Raw genomic sequence first — 14,248 nt, forward strand, 5'->3', positions numbered from 1 at the left:
CTTTACTATAAAAATAGAATTTTTTTCTTCTTTGCTATTTATTTTTTATTTATACTTACAATTAAATACTTATAGTTTGATTTTAGGTCACAAAAATTATATTCTTTTTGCTATTGAAGAATATTATAGTTTTATTTTAGTTGATCATAACATAATATTTTAATTGATTGTTTTTATTTTCATAAAAGTTTTGTAGTTCATTCTGTTTGCTATTAATTCATTCTTTGAGCTAAATGACTCTGAAATTGGAAAGCATTTCAAAATGAACTCTGAATAGGTTGAAAGTTGGCATGGTATCATCATTTCACCCACATAGCATGTTCCAAAAAGTAGAGAGGGTTACGACAAAAACTTGATGCACTTCGTGTACAAAATGGACAATCACTTTCGAAGTATCAAAGTTTCGAACCATAATACATGAAAGCATTTCAAATGAACTCTGAAAAAGTTGAAAGTTGGGATGGTATCATAATTTCACCCACATAGCATGTGCATGTACAAAACGGACAATGGTAGCATGTTCGTCTGTTGCAAATTTGGCATGGTATCATCATAATAGTTGCGGGAGAAAGTCTTCACTTTTTCTTCGCTTGTGTCATTTGCTTATTGCGCCGTAACCATGGATAATCTTCATTGTTTATCAGGATGCTTGGGTCAGCCTTGACATTGAAGGGAGGAATTTCATGAAACTTTTCATAATCTTCAGACATGTCTGTCTTGCCGTCCACTCCCAGGATGTCCCTTTTTCCTGAAAGAACTATGTGGCGCTTTGGCTCATCGTATGATGTATTCGCTTCCTTATCTTTTCTTTTTCTCGGTTTGGTAGACATGTCCTTCACATAGATGACCTGTGCCACATCATTGGCTAGGACGAACGGTTCGTCAGTGTACCCAAGATTTTTCAGATCCACTGTTGTCATTCCGTACTGTGGGTCTACCTGTACCCCACCGCCTAACAGATTGACCCATTTGCACTTAAACAAAGCGACCTTAAAATCAGGTCCGTAGTCAAGTTCCCATATGTCCACTATGTAACCATAATATGTGTCCTTTCCGCTCTCGGTTGCTGCATCAAAGCGGACACCGCTGTTTTGGTTGGTGCTCTTTTGATCTTGGGCGATCGTGTAAAATGTATTCCCATTTATCTCGTATCCTTTGTAAGTCAATACAGTCAAAGATGGTCCCCTTGACAATAAGTACAACTCATCACAAACAGTGTTATCACCTCTGAGACGTGTTTCCAACCAACTGCTGAAAGTCCTGATGTGTTCACATGTAATCCAGTCGTCGCACTGCTCCGGGTGTTTGGAGCACAGACTGTTCTTGTGTTCATCGACATACGGGGTCACCAAGGTAGAGTTCTGTAGAACTGTGTAGTGTGCTTGAGACCAAGAATATCCGTCCCTGCATATTATTGAGTCTCTTCCAAGAGTGTCTTTTCCAGTCAGTCTCCCCTCATACCGCGATTTAGGGAGACCTATCTTGTTAAGGCTAGGAATGAAGTCAACACAAAACTCGATAACATCCTCTGTTTGATGGCCCATGGAGATGCTTCCTTCTGTCCTAGCGCGGTTACAGACATATTTCTTTAGGACTCCCATGAACCTCTCAAAGGGGACCATATTGTGTAGAAATACGGTCCCCAGGATGACAATCTCGTCGACTAGATGAACTAGGACGCGCGTCATGATATTGAAGAAGGATGGTGGGAACACCAGCTCGAAACTGACAAGACATTGCACCACATCACTCCTTAGCCTTGGTACGATTTCTGGATCGATGACCTTCTGAGAGATTGCATTGAGGAATGCACATAGCTTCACAATGGCTAATCGAACGTTTTCCGGTAGAAGCCCCCTCAATGCAACCGGAAGCAGTTGCGTCATAATCACGTGGCAGTCATGAGACTTTAGGTTCTGAAACTTTTTCTCTGGCATATTTATTATTCCCTTTATATTCGACAAGAAGCCAGTCGTGACCTTCATACTGAGCAGGCATTCGAAGAAGATTTCTTTCTCTTCTTTCATAAGAGCGTAGCTGGCAGGACCTTTATACTGCTTCGGAGGCATGTCGTCTTTTTCGTGCAAACGTTGCAGGTCCTCTCGTGCCTCAGGTGTATCTTTTATCTTCCCATACACGCCCAAGAAGCCTAGCAGGTTCACGCAAAGGTTCTTCGTCACATGCATCACGTCGATTGAGGAGCAGACCTCTAGGTCTTTCCAGTAGGGTAGGTCCCAAAATATAGATTTCTTCTTCCACATGGGTGTGTGTCCCTCAGCGTCATTCGGAATAGCTAGTCCACTGGGACCCTTTCCAAAGATTACGTAGTGTAAATCATTGACCATAGCAAGCACGTGATCACCGGTGCGCATGGCGGGCTTCTTCCGGTGATCTGCCTCGCCTTTGAAATGCTTGCCTTTCTTTCGACATTGATGGTTGGTCGGAAGAAATCGACGATGGCCCAGGTACACATTCTTCCTGCATTTGTCCAGGTATATACTTTCAGTGTCATCTAAACAGTGCGTGCATGCGTGGTATCCTTTGTTTGTCTGTCCTGAAAGGTTACTGAGAGCGGGCCAATCATTGATGGTCACGAACAGCAACGCCTTAAGGTTAAATTCCTCCTGTCTGTGCTCATCCCACGTACGTACACCGTTTCCATTCCACAACTGTAAAAGTTCTTCCACGAATGGCCTTAGGTACACATCAATTTCTTTGCCGGGTTGCTTAGGGCCTTGGATGAGAACTGGCATCATAATGAACTTGCGCTTCATGCACATCCAAGGAGGAAGGTTATACATACATAGAGTCACGGGCTAGGTGCTGTGATTGCTGCTCTGCTCCCCGAAAGGATTAATGCCATCCGCGCTTAAAGCAAACCATACATTCCTTGGGTCCTTTGCAAACTCATCTCAGTACTTTCTCTCGATTTTTCTCCACTGCGACCCGTCAGCGGGTGCTCTCAACTTCCCATCTTTCTTTCGGTTCTCACTGTGCCATCGCATCAACTTGGCATGCTCTTCGTTTCTGAACAGACGTTTCAACCGTGGTATTATAGGAGCATACCACATCACCTTCGCAGGAACCCTCTTCCTGAGGGGCTCGCCGTCAACATCACCAGGGTCATCTCGTCTGATCTTATACCGCAACGCACCGCATACCGGGCATGCGTTCAGATCCTTGTATGCACCGCGGTAGAGGATGCAGTCATTAGGGCATGCATGTATCTTCTCCACCTCCAATCCTAGAGGGCATACGACCCTCTTTGCTGCGTATGTACTGTCGGGCAATTCGTTATCCTTTGGAATCTTCTTCTTCAATATTTTCAGTAGCTTCTCAAATCCTTTGTCAGCCACAACATTCTCTGCCTTCCACTGCAGCAATTCCAGTACGGCACCGAGCTTTGTGTTGCCATCTTCGCAATTGGGGTATAACCCTTTTTTGTGATCCTCTAACATGCGATCGAACTTCAGCTTCTCCTTTTGACTAATGCATTGCGTCCTTCCATCGACAGTAACCCGGCGGAGATCATCATCATCGGGCACATCGTCTGGTTCCTCTTGATCTTCAGTAGCTTCACCCGTGGCAGCATCATTGGGCACATCGTCTGGTTCATCTTGATCTTCACCAGCTCCCCCCGTTGCAGCATCACCATATTCAGGGGGCACATAGTTGTCATCGTACTCTTCTTCTTCGCCGTCTTCCATCATAACCCCTATTTCTCCGTGCCTCGTCCAAACATTATAGTGTGGCATGAAACCGTTGTAAAGCAGGTGGGAGTGAAGGATTTTCCGGTTAGAGTAAGACCTCGTATTCCCACATTCAGTGCATGGACAACACATAAAACCATTCTGCTTGTTTGCCTCAGCCGCATCGAGAAACTCATGCACGCCCTTAATGTACTCGCGGGTGTGTCTGTCACCGTACATCCATTGCCGGTTCATCTGCGTGCATTATATATAATTAAGTGTCCAAATTAATAGAAGTTCATCATCACATTAAAACCAAAGTTCTCATCTAACCAAATTAATAGAAGTTCATCATCAAATTAATAGTTCTCATCTAATAACATATAGCTCTCCAGAGCATCTAATTAATTAAACCATACATTGAAACTATGTAAAACATTTCAATGCGAAAACAAATGCGATCATAATCGCAACCAAGGTAACAATTGATCCAACGGCATAATGATACCAAGCCTCGGTATGAATGGTATATTTTCTAATCTTTCTAATCTTCAAGCGCATTGCATCCATCTTGATCTTGTGATCATCGACGACATCCGCAACATGCAACTCCAATATCATCTTCTCCTCCTCAATTTTTTTTATTTTTTCCTTCAACAAATTGTTTTCTTCTTCAACTAAATTTAACCTCTCGACAATAGGGTCGGTTGGCATTTCCGATTCACATACATCCTAGATAAATAAAATCTATGTCACGTTGGTCGGCATAATTTTCATAAATAATAAATGAACCAATAGTTATAAAGATAATATACATACCAAATCCGAATCATAGACAGGACGAGGGCCGACGGGGGCGGATACCAAAACCATCGCACTATATAAGATGCAATAATAAATGTAAGAAAATGATACAAGTATCTATCTAAACATACAAGTAAGAATATTTTTCCTTTCAGAAAGAAGATAAGAACAAGAGGCTCACCACGGTGGTGTCGGTGATGAGATCGGCGCGGGTGATCGACGGCGGTGAAGACGGGGACGGGGCGTGACGGACCGCTAAATCTAGACAAATCTCGAGGAAAATGGAGCTTCGAGGTCGAGCTTCGAGAGGAGAAAGCTTAAGTAGTGTGGCTCGGGCATTCCATCAAACACCTCATGTGCATAGGAGGTGAGCTAGAGCACCACAAAGCCCTCTCCCCCTCGGCCAGAAAAAACAGAGCACTATGCTCTGCTCTTGCGCGAGGGGGTATATATAGGCACCTCATTGGTCCCGGTTGATGACATGAACCGGGATTAAAGGGAAGCCTTTGGTCCCAGTTCAAGCCACCAACCGGGACCAATGGTGGTGGGCCAGGAGCGAGGCCCATTGGTCCCGGTTCGTCCCGCAACCGGGACCAAAAGGTCTAGACGAACCGGGACCAATGGCCCATGTGGCCCGGCCGGCCCCCTGGGCTCACGAACCGGGACCAATGCCCACATTGGTCCCGGTTCTAGACTGAACCGGGACTAATGGGCTGAGTCGGCCTGGACCATAGCCCTGTTTTCTACTAGTGGCGGTTGCATTCAACAACCACAAGAATCGTGTATGGGACCAGTATGTCAAGGAAGGAAAGAAGACTCCAGTATTCAAGGGAACACTAGGGAAGCAAAGTGCTCATTGGGACGATTTCCTGAAATTCAAGGAATCGGAATTATCTAAGGAACGGTCGAGAATAAACAAGGCCAATGCCGCAAAAAAGGATAAGTTCCATAAGCTGGGGCCAGGGTGGCTACGCGGTGGGAATGCCTAAGTGGGATAAGTCTGAGAAAGAGATGGAGGATGCAGGTGTCACTCCAGACACATTGAGCTGGCCCCCTAGGTGCAGGACTTGGTTCTATACGCATGGGGGGAGTTGGACCCGAAGATAGGCAAAGTTTCAAAGAAGGCATGTCTAGACGGAGCCGAAGATAAGCTACTTGTTGCAATAGAAGAGGCTCGATCGGGGGTGTTCGAGCCCAATAGAGAGAACGACCAGCTTACGCGTGCCCTGGGAAATCCTGAACACCCAGGAAGAACACGAGGCAAGGGCGCTATTCCGTGGTATGAGGGGTTTTCAGACTGGAACGCCGACTACAGAACCTGTGCGAGAAAGAAGATTGCGGAGGAGAAGAAGAGGAATATGGAGGAGGAGCAGAGGAAGCTGGACTATGAACGCCTTCAAGGCCTAGAATCAGCGCACGCGGACTTGGCAGTCAAATTCCAGCGGCAGCAGGAGCAGATCGACTCACTTAGCCAGCAAAGGGGGTCTCAGCAGCTGCAACAGCTAGCGGATGATCCAGCATTGGATAGCACCGTCCCATCCATGCCGAGAAGCAGCGTGGGTTCCGCCCCGGGCGACGCATTGCTGGATAGCTACCTAGTGGATGACATCATGGATAACACTAACTGCGAGCTACACTTCAAAATGAAGAACATATCCATGAAGGTGGCAGACGTCGTTGCTTTTACAAATCCCCCCGAGGCAACCTTCCATTGCAACCCGATTCCAGCGGGCTATGCCCGTGTCTTGGTTGATGAGGTGGTGGACCAATATTCGGGGCTAGAGCTTGACATTCCTGGAGGTGAAGAGGAGCAAACACTGGGAGAGGCCAACCATCGTATCATCCTATGGAGAAAGGATTGCATCATCTTTCGAAGGCCACCGACACCGCGTCATCCGACTCCTCGTCAAAGTCCGCCATCGAGTCAGCAGACTCCCGCTCCTCCAAGTCCACCAACGCGTCAGGCCACTCCTCCTCCAAGTCCGGCACAGCTTCAGGCCACTCCTCCTCCTCCAAGTCCGGCAAAGCGTCAGGCCACTCCTCCAAGTCTAGCACAGTTTCAGGCCACTCCTCCTCCTTCAACTCAGCCACGTCAGCCGTCTTCGCCGCCTCAGCAATCACGGAAGAGAGCCGCCTCAGCTATGGTGCATAGCGGTACAAGTCGAGGTAGAACTGGAGGTACAGGCGGAGGCAAGCGATTTCAATATGGTCCAAGCAGCCTCGCGCCTCTTTCGCAGAGGCCTTACGACAAGTCCGAGGAGGAAAACGCAGCCATATCGAAGGCCGAGGTGGAAGCCTATTTTGCACCGAAACTGCCACCGCCGCCAAGAGAGAAAGTGCCTGAGGAAAAGATTGACAACTTCATTCGTATGGCTAGAGCACTAGCTCCCAAGCTTGTTGACACAGACTATGAGCGCCACCTTAGGAAGTTAAATCGAGCATGTCTACAGAAAGAGGTGAGCTCGAGCTCGAGCAAATCAGCTGGCAAAAGGAGCTGTAAAACCGTTCTCCAGCTGGGAGAACAGGCGGCGCAATCAATCCCCCCGCTTGTTATGCCAACAACACATGAGAGTACGCGTGCCCAATATTATTGTGGGCAAACCGTTAACGTTCCCGGGCTGGGCGATGTGATAATAACCGAGGAGCATAATGAGCAGGCTAAAAGGCTCATGATCACTATTGGACAACTCCTCGATATCGAGCCCATGTCTCTGATTAGAGAGGAGCAAATAAAACGGAAATATGTCCGGGGCCAACCTTTGGTCGAGCCAGACGAGGTCAAGAAACTCCCAACGAGAATGTATGAATTGCATCAATGGTACATGAACATTATCAAGATTTCCAATTGAGAGTCCCTCATGGTGATTGTCAAGAAGGATCATTACTACCATGAGAAAGCTGTGTCCGTTGAGTATTCAGAACTATTTCAGTTATATAATCAAGACGCACTCGACAAATCTATCGTCAGTTGCTATTGTCTGTAAGTGATTTCTTTCTGTAATTTAAGTCTCAACCTAGCTGTAGTGATCATTTTGATCAATCATTACATGTAATTATCCTCACTATATTCTTTTCTGTGGTATTATGCAGGATGAAGATTTATGAAATGAAAAAAGGTGGACGCTATGGCATTGGGTTCATTGACCCAAATACCATTAATGAATACACATGGAAATTAGATCCATATTATGAAAAAGTGTAGAGGAAAGCTTGCTAGAGTTCTTCAAGTGCCTCAATACCAATGAAGATATACTAGTTCCTTACAACTTTGAGTGAGTCACACTGTCTTGTACTACAAATTCTGTTTTTGCCTACTAGCTAGCTACATGTTTTTGCTTACATATGCCCGCTTAATTAAGACATGCAAACGTGTGTGCATGCAGATTTCACTGGATCTTGTTAATCATTAAAGTTGAAATACTGGACTCACTACTTAAAAAAGCAAGTGACTACACCATCTTGTTTGGGATAGTCAACAACTAATTTCAATCATTATTAATTATATCTTGGCCTATTTAGTTCGTCATTTCCTGATATGAACTATTTAATAACCCCTTTATTAATTTTCTTTGTCGGCGGGCAGGGCTTGGGAAAAATTCATCAGCGTCACTCCAGGTCAATGGGAACGAAAGCTGAAATGTTATCGACCCAATGTAAGTAATTAAGTAGTACTAGCTAGCTAGCTGCCATCTCTTTAATTATCATGCTCGATTAATTATTATCTGATCAAATTCCATTCTCGTAAAGGCCCTGAAGCAGGCGCCGGGGAATAATCTATGTGCATACTACGTTTGCGAGAACATTCGCATGATATCGTCCGAAAAGAGCAGATCTCAAAGACAGGAGTGGGTACGTTTGTTAGAACACTATTCACAATTTGACACAGTTATCAATATCTAGTCACACAACTAATACACATGCATATTGATCTCCTTCTTAATAGTTCAAAGAGGTGCGGGAGCAGCTCCTAGCAGAGGACCGCATAGAAGCAATTCAAGAGGAAATAGCGGGATTTTTGCTCGACCAGATCATAGATCCCAAAGGAGAATACTATTACCCGCTACCGCCCCCATGAACCACTTCTAATCATCATCGTGCTCCGAAGGCACCAATTAGGCTAATGCCACTGGCTCCGAAGGCGCCAATTAGGAGAAATTGTATATAGCTAGCTAATTGTGTGTATATATATATATATAATCGGTTCTACTAGAAATTCTATTTATATATATGCATAACGTGTACAATATGTAGTATCGTAAAATACCAGCAAACGAAAAATAATTAAATGGAAAATACAAAATTAAATGAAAAAGAAATCATAAACCCAAAACCCCCCAACCTTTTAATACCGGTTGATGTCACCAACCGGTACTAAAGGGCTCCCTGCCCCCGAAGCTGGCTCGTGCCACGTGGTTGCCCTTTAGCACCGGTTCGTGCTGAACCGGTACTAAAGGGGGGCCTTTACTGCCCACACTTTAGTGCCGGTTACCGAACCGGCAATAAAGGGCCTTACGAACCGGCGCTATTGCCCGGTTCTGCACTAGTGGCTCAGCAAAGAACTCATTTAAGCATAATCCGTCGACAAGGATGCAATGCCCAGCTAAGTGTAATTTCTACCGTCGTGAGGAGAAATTATGTATTACGTCTCTTACATTTGACAACAATCATCCTATAAGTCCAAGCAAATCCAGATTTCTGATATGCCACAAGAAGTTGGACTTGCATTCCAAGAGAAAGCTAGAATGAATGATCAATAGGAATCCGTTTGAACAAGAATCTTGGTTCTCTTTTTATGGAAGTTGGCAGATATGGAAATCTTGAGTTTGCTAAAAAGGAATGTAAGAACTATTTGCGAGAGAAAACAAGGTTGCAACTTGGTGCTGGGGATGCACATGCTATTTGTCAATATTTTCTTTGTATGCAATCAAAAGATCTAGACTTTTTCCATGGTATGGGTGTGGCTGAGGATGGACATCTGGGAAATGTCTTTTGGGCAGATGCAAGAAGCAGGCTTGCATATGAGTCTTATTGGGTTGCCATCACATTTGACACTATGTACTTAACAAACAAGTATAAAATGCCTTTCTCTCTTTTCATTGGCGTAAATCATCATGGAGAATCTTCTCTATTAGGTCGTGGTCTTATATCCAATGAAGACACCGAGACTTCTGTTTCATTCTTTAAGTCTTGGCTCTATTGTATGTCATACAAACCACCAAATGCTATCATCATTGACCATTGCAAACCAATGCAAAATGCTATTGTAGAGGTTTTTCCTCAAAGTTGTCATAGATGGTGTATATGGCACATCATGAAGAAGATTCCTGAAAAGCTTAGTGGTTATGAAAAGCATGAAAACATTACACACACTTTGTCAAATGTGGTGTATGACTCCTTGACCAAACATGATTTTGAGAAAGCTTGGGCAGAGATGATCAATAAATATGATCTTCAGGACAATGAATGGCTTGCTAAATTATATGATAATAAAAATCAATGGGTACCAGCATATGTAAAAGATACATTTTGGGCAGGAATGTCTTCAACGTAAAGGAGTGAGAGTATGAATTCTTTCTCTACACGTATGAATGCACGTGCATGCGAGTTTCCAATAAAGTTGCCATGTGTCATGTGCCTTTGATATTTTGTTCTTTTTTTGCAAATGCCTTTGATATATTGTTTACGAGAATTTACACACAAAAGAACGTGAATTTGAACAACAGAACCTACAAATATGTATGTTCTTCCCCGCAGAAAAGTATACTCCCTCCATTCCTAAATATAAGGGCCTGTTTGGGACTGCTTCGCTTCACAAAAATCAGTTTCGCTCCACTAAATTCACTTTGGACCAGTTTCATCTAGAAGTTGTAGTACTACCAAAGAGAATGTTTGGCTGCCATCTAGCTCCAGCTTCAAGAATGAGAAAATTGGCGGAAAGGATTTATTTGATTGGTTAAGGGGAAAGAAACGAAGGGGTATCCACTTACTAGTGGCAGTGGTGGGTAATTTCCACCTAACTCCAGCTTCTAGAGTTTTTTGGAGCACCCCCAGAAGAGCTTCATAAAAAACTGGGAGTTGTACCCCAGATTCTAGTTTTTTTTTGAGGAGTGGCATATCGTGGAGCTACCCCGTTTGGCTTGTGTTTTTTGGAGCGGAGCTGAATTTTAAAGAGCAGAGCAGTCCCAAACAGGCTCTAAGTCTTTGTAGACCACATATAGATGTATATAGATGCATTTTAGAGTGTAGATTCACTCATTTTGCTCCGTATATATGTGGCTCATAGTGAAATCTCTACAAAGACTTATGTTTAGGAACGGAGGGAGTACTATGCTATCATTTGGACCCTTTTTTTTGCGAATGGCTAACAATGGGACCCGGCTTGATTTTTTTTTGAGGGGTGGGACTCAGGTTGATAGGGTTTCAAATGCATGGCCAGGATATGTTTTTTGGAGAGGTTTGGCCAAGATATATGAGATGGAAATATTTGCTCCATTTGGTAATAGGTTGATGGTGGTCAATCGCACGACTGAATCGATTTCCTTCATGTGGAAACTCACCAATTCTTGTATTTTCCGGTTAAGCCAATATATTGAGATCTCATTCATATTGGCGTCCATTTTAACCATGCTTTAATTTGGAAACTTAAAGTGCCTGTAAAATAAAGATTTTTATGTGGTATCTAGCTATGAGAGGGTGATAAGTAAAGATCAATCCACATCGATCTTCTACTCAAGAATGTAAAGTTGCCAAGTTACAAGAAAAGAGCAATCCACAATGAACCAGCTATTCCGAATAAACCAACAGGCAACTTCGTAAGTGTATGCTTTTTCGCAAAAAAAAAAAGAATACAACTTTGTAAGTGTAGGCCATTGTGCCTGCTCCGCCGTCGGCGCGTCACTATTGATACCACCAGGGCCTCAATGAACACATATTTTTAGGGCGTCAAGATAAACTTTTTCTTTCTCTGGGCCATCATTATCTGATGGAGTCGTGTGGCACCACAGCACAGACGGTGGGAATTGTCATCGATCTTCAACGGACGAAAGGGAAATGCGGCCAATCTTGGCAACATTGGCGTACAAGTAGGTAGGTACATAGTAGCCAAATCTTGGCGCCATCTTTGACTTCTTTTTTTTTCCGCATCCATCATAGACTTCAATGGTCCCACCCAACTACTTGTAGTCTAGCTTCCTTAGACCTTCTCCAATGCAAAGGTGCTTAGATGAGGTACTAAGCACATTAAATACCTTAGCAACCCAGCTCCTCAATGTATAGGTGCTTAACTTGTTGTTGCTAAGCACATCATATTTAATGAGTTAACACCTAAAGCCTTTCATCCATTGATCAAGTTGCTTCATTTAAGTGGTTTGCCTAGGTTCACGCGCTTGGCATTGGTTCTTCCTGGGGTCTTCAAAGTGTTCTCTCTCCTTCTTAATTGTTGTGCCATGTCATTTTTTCGCTTACGTGGCATGCTTAGCACCTGTCCACCGTGGAGCACTGGGAAGGGCCTTACACATGTTGAGCACGACAGATAAATAAGCATGCAGGCCTATCTAGACTCCGGCCTCATCACTACTCCCACCACACACACTGCACACAATGGCGTCTCCCGCGGAAGCCGATGCACGAGCGCCTCTCTCCTCTTTGTCATCCTCGCCGCCGGGGCAAGCGCGGCACTGCTCACCATCACGAACCGGTGCCACTTCACGGTGTGGCCGGTAGTCGCGCTCGTGCTCCACCAGGGCGGCGGCGGCACCGAACTCCACCCAGGGGCCAGCTGGACCCTTGACACGCCGGTAATCGGCTCCCAGTACATATGGCCGGCAGGGGGCGGTGCCAGACCGGCGACTGCGGTGGCAGCTCACTGACCTGCGGGGGCAACCCGGCGGCGCCGGTGACCATGGCGGAGGTGTGCGTGCTGGAAGGCAACTACACCTATGGCGTCACGTCGACGCTCAAGGGGTTCAACCTGCCCATGGACGTGACGTGCAGCTCCGGCGAGGCGCTGTGGTGCCGGAAGGCTGGGTGCGATGTGGTGCACCCGTACACGAAGCACTGCAGCGCCGCTGGACACTGGTAGAAAAAGGGCATGTTGTCCCGGTTCATAAGGGCCTTTAGTCCCGGTTCCGGGACTAAAGTGTCGGTACTAATGCCTATCCCTTTAGTCCCGGTTTAATCCAGAACCGGGACTAAAGGGCGCGGGCACATGGAGCTCCACCTTTAGTCCCGGTTGGTAACACCAACCGGCACTAAAGGAAATTTTACAATTTTTTTTTGAAATTTTTTTGAATTTTTTTTTTTATTTTCAAATTTCTGAATTATTTTAACCTCTAGTCTGTAATCACCACCCCTCATCACTTCTCAATTTATCCTCTAATCACCCCTCATCATTCCAAATCATCTAACTTCCCGAACGGTCACCCATCCTCCCACTCCCCCAGCCTGAGCACGCTTAATTCCGGGTTCTATTCTCCCTCGCTCCAAGTCTGCACTTGTTGTTTTCCTGACAATACTAAGATGTCGATCCTATTAACCTTCAGGAATTTTGCTTGAGCATGAAGTGACACATTTCATAGTTTTATTTTGAAACTATTGTTTTAAAAAACAATAATTATTTAGTAACACTAATATTTCTTGAATAATTAGTTTGACCATTGTTTGACCATAGTTTGACCACAGTTTGACCAGATTTGACCAAAATAGAAATAACTGAAATAATTATTTAGTAACACTAATATTCTACAGTAATTAGTTTGACCATTTTTTGACCACAGTTTGCCCACTGTTTGAATTTTTTTCGATTTTTTTTCACTCTAGATCTTAAAAGCCCCGTAACTTTTTTCTATTAGGTTTTTGAGGATTTTGAAAATGTTTAACGGGGTTCCCTCGGTTAAATTCGGATGTAACTTTTTGAGTAGATGATTTTTCATATAAAAAACTTTTTCATCCGAGTTAGTATGCAAAAGTTATGCCCATGTTTACAAATTTCAGAGAGATTTTGCAAATAAAGTCAAAATTCACATTTGCAAATTTTCCCAACAACTAGACCACATATCACATGGGAAACTTATTTTCTTTTATTTTTTTGATATTTCCATCATTTTCTTTTTTAAAAAAAAACTGAAAAGGCGATCAGGGGGGTAGAGTTTGAAAATGGGACCTTTAGTACCGGTTCGTGGCACGAACCGGGACTAAAGGTCTCAACCCCATTAGTCCCGGTTCGTGCCTCAAACCGGGACTAAAGGTCTAATCTTTAGTCCCGGTTTGAGGCACGAACCGGGACCAATGGTTGTGGGCCAGGAGTGAGGCCCATTGGTCCCGGTTCATCCCACCAACCGGGACCAAAAGGTCCAGATGAACCGGGACCAAAGGCCCACGTGGCCCGGCCGGCCCCCTGGGCTCACGAACCGGGACCAATGCCCCCATTGGTCCCGGTTTTGGACTGAACCGGGACTAATGGGCTGACCCGGCCTGGACCAAAGCCCTGTTTTCTACTAGTGGGAAGCCGGCTCCAGGTCGTCTTCTGTCCATGAGGAGCGGCAGAACATAGCACGTAGAAACCACCACACGTACGGCTAGTAGTACCTCCGTACACCATACACGCGTCGTGTATTCCCAGCCGCAGTACGTACACGTACTATGCTTGTGGGAGGCTCTAATAAAGTTGCCATTATCTTTGATATTTAGTTCATGGGAACTTTTACACACAAAAGAAAGTGAATTTGAACAACGAAATCTACAAATATGTACTTCCT

At 44.6% G+C, this 14,248-nt stretch overlaps 1 pseudogene; it reads left to right on the forward strand.

Annotated features, from left to right (window-relative positions):
- The first annotated feature begins 12,034 nt into the window (after positions 1-12,034).
- LOC119299056 lies at positions 12,035-14,026 on the forward strand (annotated as a pseudogene).
- Positions 14,027-14,248: the final 222 nt, after the last annotated feature.

Source organism: Triticum dicoccoides, chromosome 5A (assembly GCF_002162155.2).
Source record: "Triticum dicoccoides isolate Atlit2015 ecotype Zavitan chromosome 5A, WEW_v2.0, whole genome shotgun sequence".
Classification (NCBI taxonomy): domain Eukaryota; kingdom Viridiplantae; phylum Streptophyta; class Magnoliopsida; order Poales; family Poaceae; genus Triticum; species Triticum dicoccoides.